General features: G+C 54.5%; 1 protein-coding gene across 2 annotated transcripts in view; it reads right to left on the bottom strand.

The window, feature by feature from the left end:
- Kcnj12 (potassium inwardly-rectifying channel, subfamily J, member 12) overlaps positions 1–6,194 on the bottom strand; it is a 50,706-nt gene extending 44,512 nt beyond the window's left edge. The window contains exon 1 of one of the 2 annotated variants that reach the window (NM_001267593.1): positions 5,908–6,194. The gene's annotated coding sequence lies outside the window, so the exon portion shown is untranslated. Of the gene's footprint in view, positions 1–5,804; positions 5,826–5,907 lie in introns of those variants that run through there. The other variant, XM_006532318.4, reaches the window with a different exon arrangement.
- Between the last annotated feature and the right edge of the window lie 8,703 nt (positions 6,195–14,897).

Genomic DNA, 14,897 nt, shown 5'->3' with positions numbered 1-14,897 from the left:
CCTCGGGGCCTGCGTCATAGCACTTGACAAGTCAAGACCTCTAGGATTCTCGGAGAAGGGAAAGGATGGAAGAGAAGAAAAAGAAATGCCCAGAGCTGGACCAGACACTAGTACAAAGGAGGAGTCACCTCCAGGTGACCAGGTCACCCTGATCTTGCCCCAGCCCTCCCAGGTCAATTTCTACCAAGTTGAAATGGAACCTCCCCCTCCTGCTGGAGACTCTAGAGCCTCAGGGGCCAACAATGCCTCTGCCTTCCATGTGACCTCACCAGGCCAGGCCATGCCCCCGCAGGCTTCCACATCCTCTCACAGGCCTGAGTGGAAGGCTGGCCTTGGCCTGGAACCAGAAGCCCAGAGGCAGAGGTCGGGGCAGGGGGGTGGTGCGGCGGCTGCCACCCAGAACGCCAGCTGCTGGCAGTGATTTATTTTTGCTTTAAGTGCTGAAGAATTGCAGGGCTGGAGCAGCCAGCTTAGGGGGGCCTGAGCTGCAGCTGGAAGGAGGAGGATGTAAGCAGGGGTGAGGGCATGCCTCTGGCCTGGGCCCCATGGCTTCTCTAGGCCTCTCTACTGCCCTCTCAGATTCGCTGGCCCATATAGCCCAGCACCCCAGCTTCCATTCACCCCACCCCCACCCCATCACCAAGTCTCCACACAGCTCAAAAGAGGGCAGAGGACAGAGATATCAAACTCACTTCTAAAGGGCTATGAGACCCTTCTCTGGCCTCAGGGGACCCACTCCCACAAGGTCATGTCACCCCCACCAGAAAGGAGAATTGCCCAAGGCTCCGGTTCAACCTTGACTTGGTCCCTCCTTTGTCTCCAGGTGAGCCTCAGAAGACAAGACCCCAAGCCCCTTCTACCCAGTCACCAGAAGCCATGGAGATATCCAGGAAAAAAGAGGAAGGCCACACAGTGACCACAAGAAAATGTCATGTTTTTCTTCACCACAGGGGACAAGCCTAAGTTGTTGGCTGCAAATCTGAAGAACTAGAACATGTGTAAAACATGGAGGTCATGTTCAAGGGACTGGAATGGGAGAGTAAGAAGCACAGCCCAAACTCCAGTGGCCAGTGAGAGTCGGGTGCCCCATGCCACCTCTCAAGGCCAGGCGGAATTAGGAAAGCAGGTAGCAAAACCCACCGCCTAGGAGAATGGCAAGGGGCCAAAAGTAACCTCGGCTGGCCTCCGTGTGCTCACACTTACAATAAGACTCACTACTCCTGTGCAGCTGGGGTGGGGCTATCCTGAGCTGGGGACAGCCAGGCTCAAACAGGAGACAGTGTGAACAGAAAAGCTCCAGCCAGACTGGTCCAGACTGGTCCAGACTCTACTCTTTCTGCTCAGCTGCAAGCTGTCAGGGCAAGGGTTCAAAGCACAGCCCTGGCCCCCAGGCCAACACAGGAACTGCACTGGCACCTCCGGAGACTCTGCAGCCTCACCTACAGATGCGCACAGTTGCCACCAGGACAAGATGAGCACAGCCTGGCAGGCAGCAGACAGCTGAGACTGCACACCCACCCACTGTATGTACTGAGCACCTGCTGTCCGCTGCCTATTGCCATTGGCCCGATGGGCACAGCTGTGGGCTTATAGCCCAAGACAATGAAGAAAATAGAAAATGAAAACACTAGGGGCAGATGGCACTGGGTTCTATGGTGAGAAAACAGTGGTACAGAGGGGAAGGGGCATAGCTTTGCTGCCATGAGGAATTGTGGGGACGGGCTACAGGAAAGAAGTGGCATTGGGCAGCATGTGAGTGTGGAAAGGAAAGGGTCATGTGCAGACCTGGGAAGGAGTGGTCCAGATGAGGGAATGGCGCAGGCATAGGCCCTGATGGAGCCCAGGCCTGCCATGTTGAAATCATGGCAAAGAGGGCCAGAAAAGAAGCAGAAGCAAGTGCACACAGTGAGAGAGGCCAGATCGGAACCACTGAAATGCTGCCACCCAGAGCCAGTCAAGCACACAGTAGGTATCTGAGCCACAATGGTCTGCCACTCCATACCTTTTACTGTTTATCCTCTAACCATCTCCAAGTCCGAGTTCTTCCAAGAAATGGGGCCACAGGTAAGGAATAGAGGGGACCCTTCAGCTGCCCAAAGCTTGTAGGGGACATTAGGGGGCTTCCAAGCCAGACCCACAAGGCCACACCCACCCTCAAGAAACAGCTGATACCCAGCAAGAGCAAAGCTGCTCCTGGGGCAGCTGAGAAAGGCACCCATCCCCATGCCTGCTGGCCAGGCCCACGAAGCCGTATTTGGTACTATAGGCCTGAAGGCTAACGAGGGTGCGGGGCCAGGATCTCTGAGGTCCCCACAGACTCACACTGCCTCTGTTGTTGTCACCTCAGCAGTCAAGGAGGAACACGAGAGCTTTAGGACATCTCTGTGGGTGAGAATGGGCACAGGGAACAGCTCAGAGTAGGAGGCCAGCATTTGAGGCCACCTCCACGGAAGGCCACCTCTCCCTAGCCAGTTTACCTTGCAGCTAAAGGGTGACTGGGCTACACTGTGATCTCCAAGGCTTGGGCACCAGAAGTCCACATGGACTTCTCCATCATGGGGTCCCCTCTGGAGACTCCCAGTCTTGCCAAGCCTACAATACCCCTTATAGGCGTGTTTAAAGGCTCTCTTCCCCTTCTCCATCCTGGGTGTCCCAGGGCTTCCAGGCTTCAGTCCCAGCAACTGAAGGAGCACCTATGTGTTTCTTGCCCCACCAACCTCTCAAACACCCCCATTTGCAACTCAAACCAAATCTTCCCTACACAGTGAAACTGACTTACGGTTCCTTACTGTTTCTGTATGCGGGACACTCCAGAGCTCACACCCACTACAGCTCTGGCCACATCACAAGACGGCTGCCACTGAAGCCGCAGGGAACATTTATGGAACACTAACCTCATGCCAGGCTTCATCAGGTCCCAAAGAAGTAACTTCCTGGGAGATAGGGAGGCAGGCAGGCCCTAGGGCTTAGTGGAAACTTCCCCGAGGGTAGATAACTGCCCTCAGTAAATGTGTCTGTGAGCAACGGAAAGGTGCAGCCTGTCCCTGGGAGGGCCCTAGGCTCTGGGTCAGAAGCACACAGGCTACCACAGAAGCTCCAACACCTCCTGGCCTCTGTTCCCATCCATATAGTGGAGAGAATACGAGCCTCTGCACTGGCAGGCCATTAACAAATTAAATTAGCTGGCCCAGCTCTGGGCCCTCAACTCCTTCCTGGGGCCAGTACCTCTGGAAAAGCCCCTTTGTCACCACAGCTCCTCTGAAGCATCAGCAGCCATGCCTGAACCCAGTCCCAGACAGCTCTCTTCGTTCTTGCTTTATCTACCGTTTTTCCCTGCTGTCTGCCCCCTTACCCTCTGCTCCCCAGCAACCCTCCGGAGACGTAGGCTTAGCTTCCCCCTCCTGCTGCCCATGAGCTGCCCCCTTGTCTGCCTCTCGTCAGTGTCAGTCCCTGGCAGGACTCCAATGACAGTCCACAGGGAGGGGTAACTGTGCCCATGTTTCACTCACAGCACAGCCCTGGACACAGCCCAGCCACCAGGCCCAGCTGCATCTGTTGCAGGAAGGGTCTTGCCCAGAGCAGGAGTTAGGATCAGGGAATTGAGACCGACTATTGAGCAAAGCTCACAGTATACTAGCAGACCCTGCCCGGGGGCTGGCAAGGACCACAGAGATGGCTGAGACTGATGACGCAGTCACTTCCACAATAGCTTTGTGCCAAAGCCTTTGGGTGCCATGACTGGTCATACCAACTATGGCTCCAGGCACCGGAGGCCTGGCTGAGCCAGAGGAAACTGTCTGCCGGCTGTACTAGCCCCAGTGTCGCAGAGCCTAGAGGTGCCACTGTGGCCAGTGTTGTTACTGTTATTGCTGCCATGTTAGTTCACTGCTAGAGAGCCACTCAGTACTGCCCAGTCCTGCCTAGGGCAGAGCAGAGAGAAACACAGGAGTCTGCATAAAAAGCCTTCTGATTCGGGGAAAATGAGGCAAACCTTCTGTTTTGACCTAACATGTTGCATGGCTCTGGAAGCACCTGCCGCGGATACCTCTCCCAACACAGCACAGCCTCCTAAACCTCCCTCCACTAGACACACATCTACAGGGGACCTTGCCTAGAGAGCTCAGTGATAGAGGACAAATCCATCACGCCATTGTGCCCACCCAACCCAAGACAGATGGGAACAATTAGGGCTTGAAGTACACAAATGTCAGTCCTGTGTGAACACTGTATTTACAAGGCACTTTCTGTCCGCATATAGCAGTATCTCAATGGAGAAGATGGTCCAGCAGCACCAGCTCTACCTACCTTGTCCCTAAGGATGTCTGAGCCTCCCCCACCCCCCATCCCCGTTCCCACAATGCTGAGGCTGGTCTGGTGGGCCATATGCCCACAGCCATGCATTTATTCTCACGAGTGGCTCAGCCTATCCAGGGTCACCTGCTATGACAAAGACCCTTGTGTCTCCTGACCAATTGGAGGGACCCCTTGAACACAACTGATGATTTCAGAAGAACTGAGAAGTCTCTTTGGGGTTCCCCTACAGACCCTAAAGGGATGCAGAGGAAGGAATATTCAAGGAGAAGCCTGGTACTCAGATCCGCCTCCCCTCCCTGGCCCTCTCCTGTTCATGGGCAGATTTTGGTAAAGGGGTCCCAAATCAGGCACCTGGTGCAGTGCCAGGCTGGAGTGAGTCTAGTCAGGTGGGACAGCAGCCAGGGCGGGCTTTTGCTTATCTCTCAAAGAGTGTGTAAAGGCTGGGAGCCTAAGCCTTGTGGGTTTCCACCTTGGAGGAGGCGGCAGCTGATTTCTGTGAGCATGTGGGCACCTAGGCAATCCAGAGAGCTGAAGCCTCTAACCAGTGCTCAGGAGGTGGATGCCAAGGCCAGGAAGTCCCTAGATCATTACTGCCAGCTTTGGGCTTGGGTACAGGTAGTAAGGAAGAAACTAGAAAGGACCAAAGACAGTATCACACTCTGGGAATGGCCAGAGGGGCAGCCCCAATCCCACCAGGTCTATCAGTAGGGCGGCAGAACCTCCTAGAACTGGAGGCCTTCACCAAAGGACAATTTCTTGTGAGCTCTAAGGTAGTCATAGGACATGTGCACAAATTAAGGCAGGTACGGGTGTCCGGGTGTTGGGTGTCTAGGGCCTCAGCTCTCCCGCTCTCCCCCAAAGCTCTTCATAGGCTCGCCACCCCAGCTGCCTCTTCCAAAGGGTGCAGTTCCCCCACAGGACACCAGAATAGACTTGTGCGTCTAGGAGAGACTCTGCACTGAGCCCCTTTTGGGGTTTCTCAAGACCAAATTTAAGAAGCAAAAGGTGCCCTGGACTTGCAGGCTAGATGGATGGTTAAGAACCACCTCCAGACTATTTTGACTCCATTACAGCACAGGCGACGGGAAAGAAATGTCTCCAAAGATCCCAGGTCTTAGCCGGGAGCATTCTCAGGTCGCTAGCCAAACCTGTGCACTCACTCTGTACCCCATCTTGATCACAGGTCTCTCGGGTAAGGTCACGCCTAGGACCTATGCCGCGCGCAAAAGTGGCTCCGCCCGCTGCTTTACGAGCCCCCTCAATCCAGCCGGCCGAGGGGAATCAAGAGCTCCTCAAAGTTTCCGAGAGCCGCCCCTCCCGCCCCCGCAACACATATATACACCCCTGGAAAGACGTTAGCCCGGAGCAAAGTTCCCTGGTGGCTGTAGCCCGAAACATGGCAGGGGAAGAAAAGCTCTCTGTCAGCATTTCATCTGGTGGTTCACCACGGGAAAGGAGAAAAAGGAACGGAGGGAGCTCTTCTGCCTCACCTTCCCTGTTGCTGCACCACCCCTCGTTCACCCGGGGCGGGAAGCTGTCTGCGGGGAACTGGGGCCGAGCGGGTGGGCCGTGCGCCCGCGGCCGCGCTCTTACCTCGGTCAGTGGCCGGGGCGCGGCGCGTCCCGCGTCCTCCAAGCTCCGCGCGGCCGTTCCCGGTCCCGGCCGCCGCTGCGCTGGCTGCATTGCCACCGTTGCCGCCGCCGCCTCAGCGCAGCCCCTGGGAGCGCTCCACGCCGAGGGGCGCGTCGCTCCCGGGCGCTGGGTGCCACCAGCCAGCCATAGGTCGGGGGCGCACGCCCAGACGGCGCCCCCAGCCACTCGGCGCTCGCTCCGGGCTCGCCGCTGGCTTCTGTCGCTCAGTCCCGCGACAAGAAGCGCCGACCCACCCCCTCCCCCGCCGCAGTTATCTGATCCCGGGCAGGGCCGGGCGCGCTCCCCTGAGCCGGGTGTGGGTGTCCTGCACCTCCCAACGGGCTTCGATCGTACAGGGCACCCTCCCCCGGCGACCGTTCTCAGGGAGGCGGTGGCAGCGCAGTCGCGGCGTGGCCGGGGGAAGACGGGGAACGAGGAATGGAGGGCGAGGAGGCGGCGGGAGGCAGAAGCTCTGCGCGCACCCAGCTCCGCGCCCCGCTGCCACAGTAGCCCTTCTCGGTAACTCCTCCAACTCTCCGCCAAAAGCACGCCCGCCCTGCGCCGCGGCGCCGCTGATCCCGCCCACCACCGCCCTGGCCTGGCCCGGTGGCCCCTCTTGGCCCCAGCTGCCCCCCACACGCACCAGCCACTTGCGCACTGGAGCGCGCGCGCGCGAACACATACGCGCGCACGCGCGTGGCACACACACACCCATACACACACATCTTCCTGGGGACACGCGCACACACAGGTGCATGGCGAGCATATAATAAATACTCAGACTACAGGCAGGCAAGGGAATCTGGACGGGCTGCACACAGCAGGATAGCAAGCTCAGGCGACACCTGCACGAGATGCATGTGATGAGGAGCGCGGTGGCTAAGGTGCACAGGTGCAGTCATAGTCACATATGCACATACGGGGTGGGATCAGTCAACACATCCACACAGGCTCGCTTCTGAGCTCACGCGTTCTTTCCCCTTACACACCAAAGCACAGGGTTACAGGCACACCCCATCCTCTTTAAACACCATATCGCTTCTTCCCATCATGTGTTGTATTTAGCTTTCATCTCTTGCTTTTTCTGTGCTCCTCCTTCTGGCCTTTCTGCTGATTTGATTCCATGTGACTCCCCTCCCCTTGCCCACTCTTGTCTGGAAGGCACCCCTGGTACTCTCCTCTCCCAGTCTCCTGGAGCCTATTGTCTGGGCCTCGCCTCCTGCAGAGCCTGGACCTTTCAGCCTAGCAGACAGATCAGCCTAGCTGGCCTCAGGGAAATCCCATTTTATCATAGAGCTGACCCCCAGCTCAACCCTAACACTGAAGAACCAGGTCAAGAAGGCTGGTCTGCAGGCAGAACACAAGCTTCACAAAACTCCCCAGCCCCCTGGTCTCCAGCCTCTCTGTAATGTGAAATATAATTATGCATTTGAATAGCAGAGACACTCGATGCAGGATCCTAGCCAAGAAGCGCAGCTTTCTGGCCACCCAGATGCCCAGGCTCTGGAAGCTTCTTCAGCGCTCTGCAAAACCCACCATCCCACCTCCAGGAGCCGACTCCTCATCCAGACCCCAGAGTCCCCAGAAAACTCTCCCACTTTGGGTTATGCTTACCCTAACTCAACTGAGCAACCCTGAGCGCCAGGTACAACAGCACTGGGTCTCTGGATTCCCTGTGATCACATGGACATCATGAGGTTCCCTGAGTTATGGCACTGGGGTGAGGGTTAAAAGAGATGAGCGCATGTACAGTTCTTAGCTGAGGAAGGGGCTGAGTCAAACGGCTGGTGGGTCTTGGGTGTTCAAGCAATCTGTGCTGGCCTCTGTGCCAAGGACTTAGCTAGAGTTACTCTGCTGCCATTACGATCCTCTGGGAGGCCATATGATCTATGGACCCACTTTACAGATAAAGACATTGAGGCTCATCAAGGAATAGTTGCTTATCTAGTTTCACAGTGGTAGGGAGAGGTGTCTCAGAACCAAGTGTGTCCTTCAGATGGCCATGCCTTCCTGTCTAGTCACTGTTAGGGGCTGCAATAGAGAGAAAACGGGTAACCCCAGGGACTCTATTCCCAGGTCCCCAGGCCCCCAGGCCTGCCTTGGACAGGCACATGATGTCCTGATGTCTACCTTCTCCTGAATGAACAAGGAGAAAAATGGCTCAGATGTCCCTGGTCCACTCTACCCAGCCCTGGTGTCCAGAACACAGAAGCCAAAGGCAGGAGTAAGGAAAAAATCCCCCCCCCACAGTCTCTACCCTCTCTGGGAGAGCAAATTCAGGTTGCATTCGGGGGCCTCCACCAGACATCCTAAAGAGCTCACAGCATGCTGGTAGACAAGAAAACGGACAAAACATTACAGGGCTCCACTAGGTCTAGGATCTTAGGCTGATCCTATAATGAGTTCAAGGGTGGAGCATACATCCGCATATACAGCCACACTCGGCTGCTTTTCTGAGCAAGGATCTCAGAGGCCTGCGTAAAGCCAGGGTAGGGTTTTTCCCCCTACCCTTTCATCAGCCACATTTCACAGATAGAACCAGCATCTTGTCCAAGGTCACCTAACAAAAAAGACCCACCAGAGAAACCACCCCAACTCCCATAAGCACTCAAGAGCTCTGCACTCTAGACTTCCCATCCCACCCTCCAGCTTACAAGCAGGGACCAGCTTCATTTCTTAACCAAAATCTCATCTCTTTTTGGGACATCGTGAGTCTTCTACCAGGCTCATGGTCATAACCTTCCTATGGAGAGCAAACCCATGCTCAAGATACAGTGACAGAGGTCAGAGGACAGCCATACAGGAGACTCTCTCTAAGCAGGGCTCCAGGTGTGGACAGGGTGGGTCATACCATCCCTATCTCAGGAAAAGACATCCTGCCTCCCTCCAGAGCTGAGGGAGGGAATTTTCTAGAATGTGCCCAGCCTCAACACAACTGCTCCCAGCATAGGACCCAAGGACACACTTCTCACTGAAGTCCCACATCCTTCTCTGCAAAGCATGGGTGGCCACAAGGACAGAAAAGCAATTCCTGCCTTGCACGGCACAGAGATAAGTTGTCCTGTGCATGCATGCATACATCCCCAGGGGCCTGTGTGGCTGTCCCTCAATCTGAGAGAATCCTCCTGGACAAGGCTATAACTGGGACCCTGTCCATCCTCTCAGCCGAACGCCTGTGCCTGTGTGCCCTTAGAGTCTCAGGCTGGGGCAGCCAGAGGAAGCCATCAGCTTATTTGGAAACCCTTCCTTGACATAAGGACAGCAAGAACAGCAAAGCCATCCAGAGAAATGCCTGAAGGCTTCGGGATGCTGTCTCCTGAGAAGCAGTCTGAAGCGACGGCCTCTCTGCCCAGCAGCTGGCCACCTTTCTGACAACCAATTCCTATGGAAACCAAGAGGTCCTTCCTCAGTGTCTTTGTTGGCCTGGCAGCACCTGACGCTCCTTAAGAACACCTTCTCCAAGGATAGGATTTCTTCTGCCTCGCCTAGATGTTGGCCTAGCCTCTGCCCTCCACTTGTTCCATTCTCCCTTCCAGGAATACTGGCTGCCACCAGCCCAACCCTGTCCAGGCAGGAGTGTTGCTTCCCCCACAGCTTTTCCTTCAGGACATCTCAGGATACCCCAGGGAAAGACCACTCCTAGGCCATCCCTACCTCCCCTTTCTTGCTTTGCCTTTCCCCCCAGGAGTCTGGCATCTTGGTCACCTCCCTGATTGTCACACCAATTCCATGAGACCAGAGACAGGTCCTTGTGTGCAGACCAGGGCAGGCACCATGGGCATGAGGGTTCGTCTCCAGAACAAGCGTGATGAGGACGGTGGAGAATTCCTCCCAGGAACAGTTCTTCTGTTCAGCTCAGTGCTCATGGACACATTTAAATCATCTGCATGGTCATGGGACTGTGTGTGTGTGTGTGTGTGCGCGTGACCATCTGGGAAACAAGCCTAGCCTCCTACTCCAGTGCTCATCCTGCCCCTGATCAATACCCCATCTAAGGAGTCAGAAAGAACGGTGCCCATGGGCATCAGGATAAGCATTTGTGGTAGGAACCATGGGCGGGAAGTCAAGAGACACAAGGGGGCATTCTGCCTGAGCCCTGTCCACAGTCTAGGCAATCAGTCAAGTGGAAAGAAACCTGTCACTCAGGCTGTGAGCCACAGAGTAGAGCCCAGGCCCAAGAGCTGTGCCCTTAAACTGGCCTCTCTCTTCAGCACCATTTGTCCCAAGATATACACTGCTGACAAGGATAATGGGGATGGTTATAATGGCCTGTGCCAGCTGTGTATCTGCCAGGCATCACATGATAGAGTTAAATGCCCACCAACCTTCACTGGAAGTGAGAGGCAGGTAGATCCCACCCCAGTTAGACAGGTAGAAACCAAGCAAGAATAGGGTCCTTGTCTCCAGGAGAGCCATAGGGAAATCTTACATGTCATCACATACACACATGCCCTTCCCCTGCCCAGGTAACCGTGGACTTCTGATTAAGCCAAAAGCATTGATTTGAGGCACAAACTCCAGGAACCATTAGCACGCAGAGAATAGGACAGCAAGTTCACAGTCCCTCCCTCCCACCTGTCCGGAAGCAGACATCGATCAGCCAGCAAAGCCAGCAGCTGACTGCTTCCCTGTGCATGGCTAGGCCCTACTCCTGCTCCTCTAGAGCTGTGATGGTGAGGAGCAGCTGCTAACATCCAGGACACGGCAGTTAGGGACCAGGCTGAAGGCCGGGGCTTTCTGCCATGCTCTGGTCAAACTCATAGGCAACCAGAGACAGGGTTTTCCTGTTCAGGCTGTGAAACTTCTAAGACACATCACCATCTAAGTACAGCCTGGATTTAGGACCGTTCTCTGAGATCCTTCATCTTCCCATCAGGTCCTATCTCATACCCCTACCTGCTTCCTGTGGGGCTCAGCCACTCAGGGACAACCGATAAGAAGTGATCCAGGCCAGCACTGAGCACTACAGTGGTTGGCTGAGGGATAGGCTTGTGATCAAAGCGATCACAGAGATCAAAGAGAACGAGAACCTACCCCAGTACTTTTGCTAAATAGGTAGAGAAGGTTCATGTGTGTACATGCATGTGTGTGTGTGCGCGCTCGTGTATGTCTGCGTGCACGCATGTGTTAGCATGTGCATGTGTGTATTTCCCGGGGTTGCTCACTGGTAGCAGAGCACTGCTGTGGACCTTGCACCACCTGAAGTACACCTTGAGGAAAGAGGAGTTGAGATACTGAGAGGAACTGGACTCCAGGCAGGTCTTTTGAGCCTCCCTGATCTACCCTAGGACTTTTGACTGTGAGCCAAACCCCTGCTTTAATTTAGGAAATGTTTCCATATTCTCAAGAGACTGTGGAAGCCATGGGTTAGAAAAGAGCAAAGAGGCTTCCAAAGGGCCCCTCCCGCTCGCTCCGGCTTCCCCTCCTCTATCCCCCAGGATGAGTGATGGGAGGTCAGCCTGCAGACCCAGCGAAGTCACACAGGTGCAGTATAGAGACTCCTCTCTCCCCTCTCTCTCTTCCTCTAAAGGGACAAGCTTCCAGGCCTTCAGGCCCCAGGAGGACAGAAATAAAGGGCAATAAGGGGAGGGAGGGAGGAAAGTGGCTTCGGTCTCTCAGAGTTAAAAATAGCCTCCCGAGGAGGCCTCCTGCGGGTTAATCTGGCCAATTATCCAGCCCCTCTCCACCCCGTGGGCCCTGCCTCCTCCTCTCTATCCTCCAGGTGGTCCCCACATGGGGCCATCATTCCAAGGACATAGGCCTCAGCCCCAACGTGCCCCTAGCACTCCCCACCCCCCACTCTGCAGCTGGACCCTGGCCCTCCTTCCTCAGCAGGGATTCAAGGAGGATGGAAGTCTACATGGGCCTGACCAACAGAGAGCTCTGTGTTCATCCTGACATGACTCTGCCTCCTTGAGAAAAGAGACCGGAGGCTAATTTGCAGTTGCTGTGGGTCCTGTTTATGGTAAGAAAAGCTACAAGCATGTCTGCATTAGTGAGCTGAAAATCTAGGAATTCATAGACCCAAGTGTTGGCGATTATGTCCTGGGAGAGGACCTTGACTCCGTTCACTTCTCTGTCTTGATATGTTCCCAAGGACTCTGGACTTAAGCCTCCTGATAGGAACCTACTGTACTGGTAGGGTTATTAGATGAGGTCTCCGTCCATGGACTCTATTCAGTTAGGGACATAAGGCACACTGGCGCATCCTGTATCTCTGGAGCCGTCTGGTTTGAATTTGAAATTGAAAGCATTGACTCCTTCAGCAATTTTTATCATTCAAGTGACTCTTACTAGTGGAATAAAGGCCAATGGTACAGTGATGGAGGAGATATAAATCCTTCCGGTGGGGACAGAAAGACCGGAAGCCAGCCTTGTGTCCTTGCCCTATGGCCTAATTCTCCTACCTGCTGCGGGATCAGCGTTATGTTGCTATTAGCTCCATATTGAAACACTCCCTCTGGGACTGAGGAGACAGGCTCTTAAGACTATGCGGTTCCTAGGAAGCTACACATTTAGTAAGGCCCTTCTCGGGGCCCCTTCAAATGCCTGTATAAGTGGAGAGAACTGCTAGAAAACAGAGATTTCTTTAAGTAAAGCTGCCTGCAGAGGGATGTATCTTTTACACATCTAGCATTGCATCCGTGGAGGGGGTACGTTTAATGATACAGACATCCTGGAATCATCCATACTCCTGAAGGTGACCCCAATAAACTGATTCCCCGAGATGAACTTGGTGGATCGTTCTTCTTCCTTCTGTGTAGGAGTCCTTGCCATTGTGAATAGACCTCTTTGTTCATGTCTCTCCAGGGAACATCTCACGGCAGTAGATCTGGACTAGGCATTCAGAGTACTGTCTAGTTGGGCATGTTGGGGTTGTTGTCTAGGCTTCTCTGGCCTTAGCAGTCTTGGGGGCCAGGGGAAAGCAGGCTACTTGGCCATCAGTTTAACCCCTGCTTTAATTAAAGGCTAGGCCCACTCCTGTAGGGACTGTCACTGAGACTCTGTGTGGGAGACAAACTAGGACTCCAGGGACTACAGCAAGCTCAGAGCCTCTATGTTCTGACCCTCAGTGTGTCGGGGGCTGTCCCTCTGAGGGACCACTGCTCTGTGACAGTCCTAGGGGATGGGAATCAACTGAGCTCCCTTGAGCTCAGAAGGCATAGGCTGTAAAGCCACTGAGTGCATGCTGACTTTAAAGGCCCTCATCCCTTGGGTGTCAATTGGATGCTAGAGAGACCTGATCCCAGGAGCAACCGAGGGTCCTATTTATAGGAGCGTCCTTGTCCTGGGCTAAGGAGTAGATTTGGAAGGAAGGTAGATGGAATTTCAGGCCCCAAACCTTTGCCTTCTTCTTCAAAACATCAGTTTCCTCAGCCATAGAACATATTGGGTGCCCTCCGGGGATCCCTGCATCACTCCAGTTCTTTGATGCTGCCTAGTGGTCCAGCAAATAGTCAGCACTCTGACCACTCACTCAGTAAGTGATGTGTAGACAAAGGGCCCAGGAAACATCACCCAGACAACCCCAGCCCAGTGAGCAGTGCATAGCGGCAGGGCTTGGTGAAGAACCTCACCTGGCATCCTCTAGTGACCCCTCGTGCCCTCAGGTCACACCCTGTACCTCCGCAGGCACCCACCATCACAGGGCTCTGGCTAACATCCCTCAATGCTTCTACCGGTCTCCTCTGTCCTCCCTGCCTAGCCAAGTCTCTCCGGCAACACTTTTCCTCACCTAAATTCCAGCCCTGTAAACTGGTTGCTTCCCACTCCCCAAGTCCTGGAGCAGCTAGCTGTGCGGCCCCATCCTGTCTGTGGTGATTAATAAATACAACAATGGCCTGGATCTTACAGAAACTCCAGGGAGCCCATGTCTCCTCTCAAGGATGCCCTTGTCACACACCCTTGGACCAGAAGGCTTACAACCTCGGGGATACTCAAAGTCCCACCTCCCTTTTCTCCAGACTGCAAGTGTTCTCTCTGTTAGCATCTTGACCTCCCCCCAAACCCTACAAGACCATCTGGGCCCAGACACAGAGTGGGGAAAACCTGAAACCCGTTATTCTGACTAGAGAGAAAGATATGAGTATAGAGCCATGGGACCTACAGATGAGATATCCCTCATGGACCATGGCAGATTCAGCAGGGACCCTGTAAGTGGGTCAAATATGACTTCTTTTTCCCTTTTTCTTTTTCTGTATGCTTTCTGAGATGGCCTCATAGAGCTCAGGCTAGCCTTAAACTTGGAGTGTAGTAGACACATGCATGATACTTGTGCCTCCATCTGCCAAGTGCTAGAATTAGACGGGTCTATGACATCACAGGGCCATCCACCCCCTCTAGGAAGGCATAGTCTAGGCTCTGGGGTCAGGGAGACTAGGGTTCAAATCCAAACCTCATCACTCACAAGCTGTATGAGTAAGACTGTACTAAGCCTCCCTCTGACCCAGTATCTTCCTCTGTGGGACAGACTCCACTGCACTAGTGCCTGCTTCATGGTGCTATGGTGAGGCAGAGCCACATGAGGGGGAAGCAGGTGGCCCGGGAGCTGGCACAGAGCAAGCTCCATGGATTCTAGGAATTGTTATACTGCCACTGTCATTTGCTACACACAGGATTGCTGGTGCTGCTGGCCATTTCCCTCAGAAAGCTCTAGAGAGGGTTGCAGGGCAGAATGCAGGTGCTTGCATTAGAATGGGGGCACAACACTATTTCTACTAACCTTCGGTGGAAGTCCAGCGTCGAGCCAAAGTGGCAAGCCCCAGGGGTCGTCAGCAGGACCTGGTATTGCCACCTACTTAAATCATGACCCACGAGTGGCTGGCAGATTCCAGATGTCCTTCACATTCATTTCCAGTTCTTGGTGGCCAGACTTCAAGCACATCCAGATGAAGGTACCATTCCCTGTGTGACAGATACTCGTTATCCTCTCCCCTTCCTTTCTCCTCTCC

Source organism: Mus musculus, chromosome 11 (assembly GCF_000001635.26).
Source record: "Mus musculus strain C57BL/6J chromosome 11, GRCm38.p6 C57BL/6J".
Taxonomy (NCBI): Eukaryota; Metazoa; Chordata; class Mammalia; order Rodentia; family Muridae; genus Mus; species Mus musculus.
The sequence above is the reverse complement of the archived record's forward strand: the minus strand, read 5'-3'. Positions and strand labels throughout refer to the sequence as shown.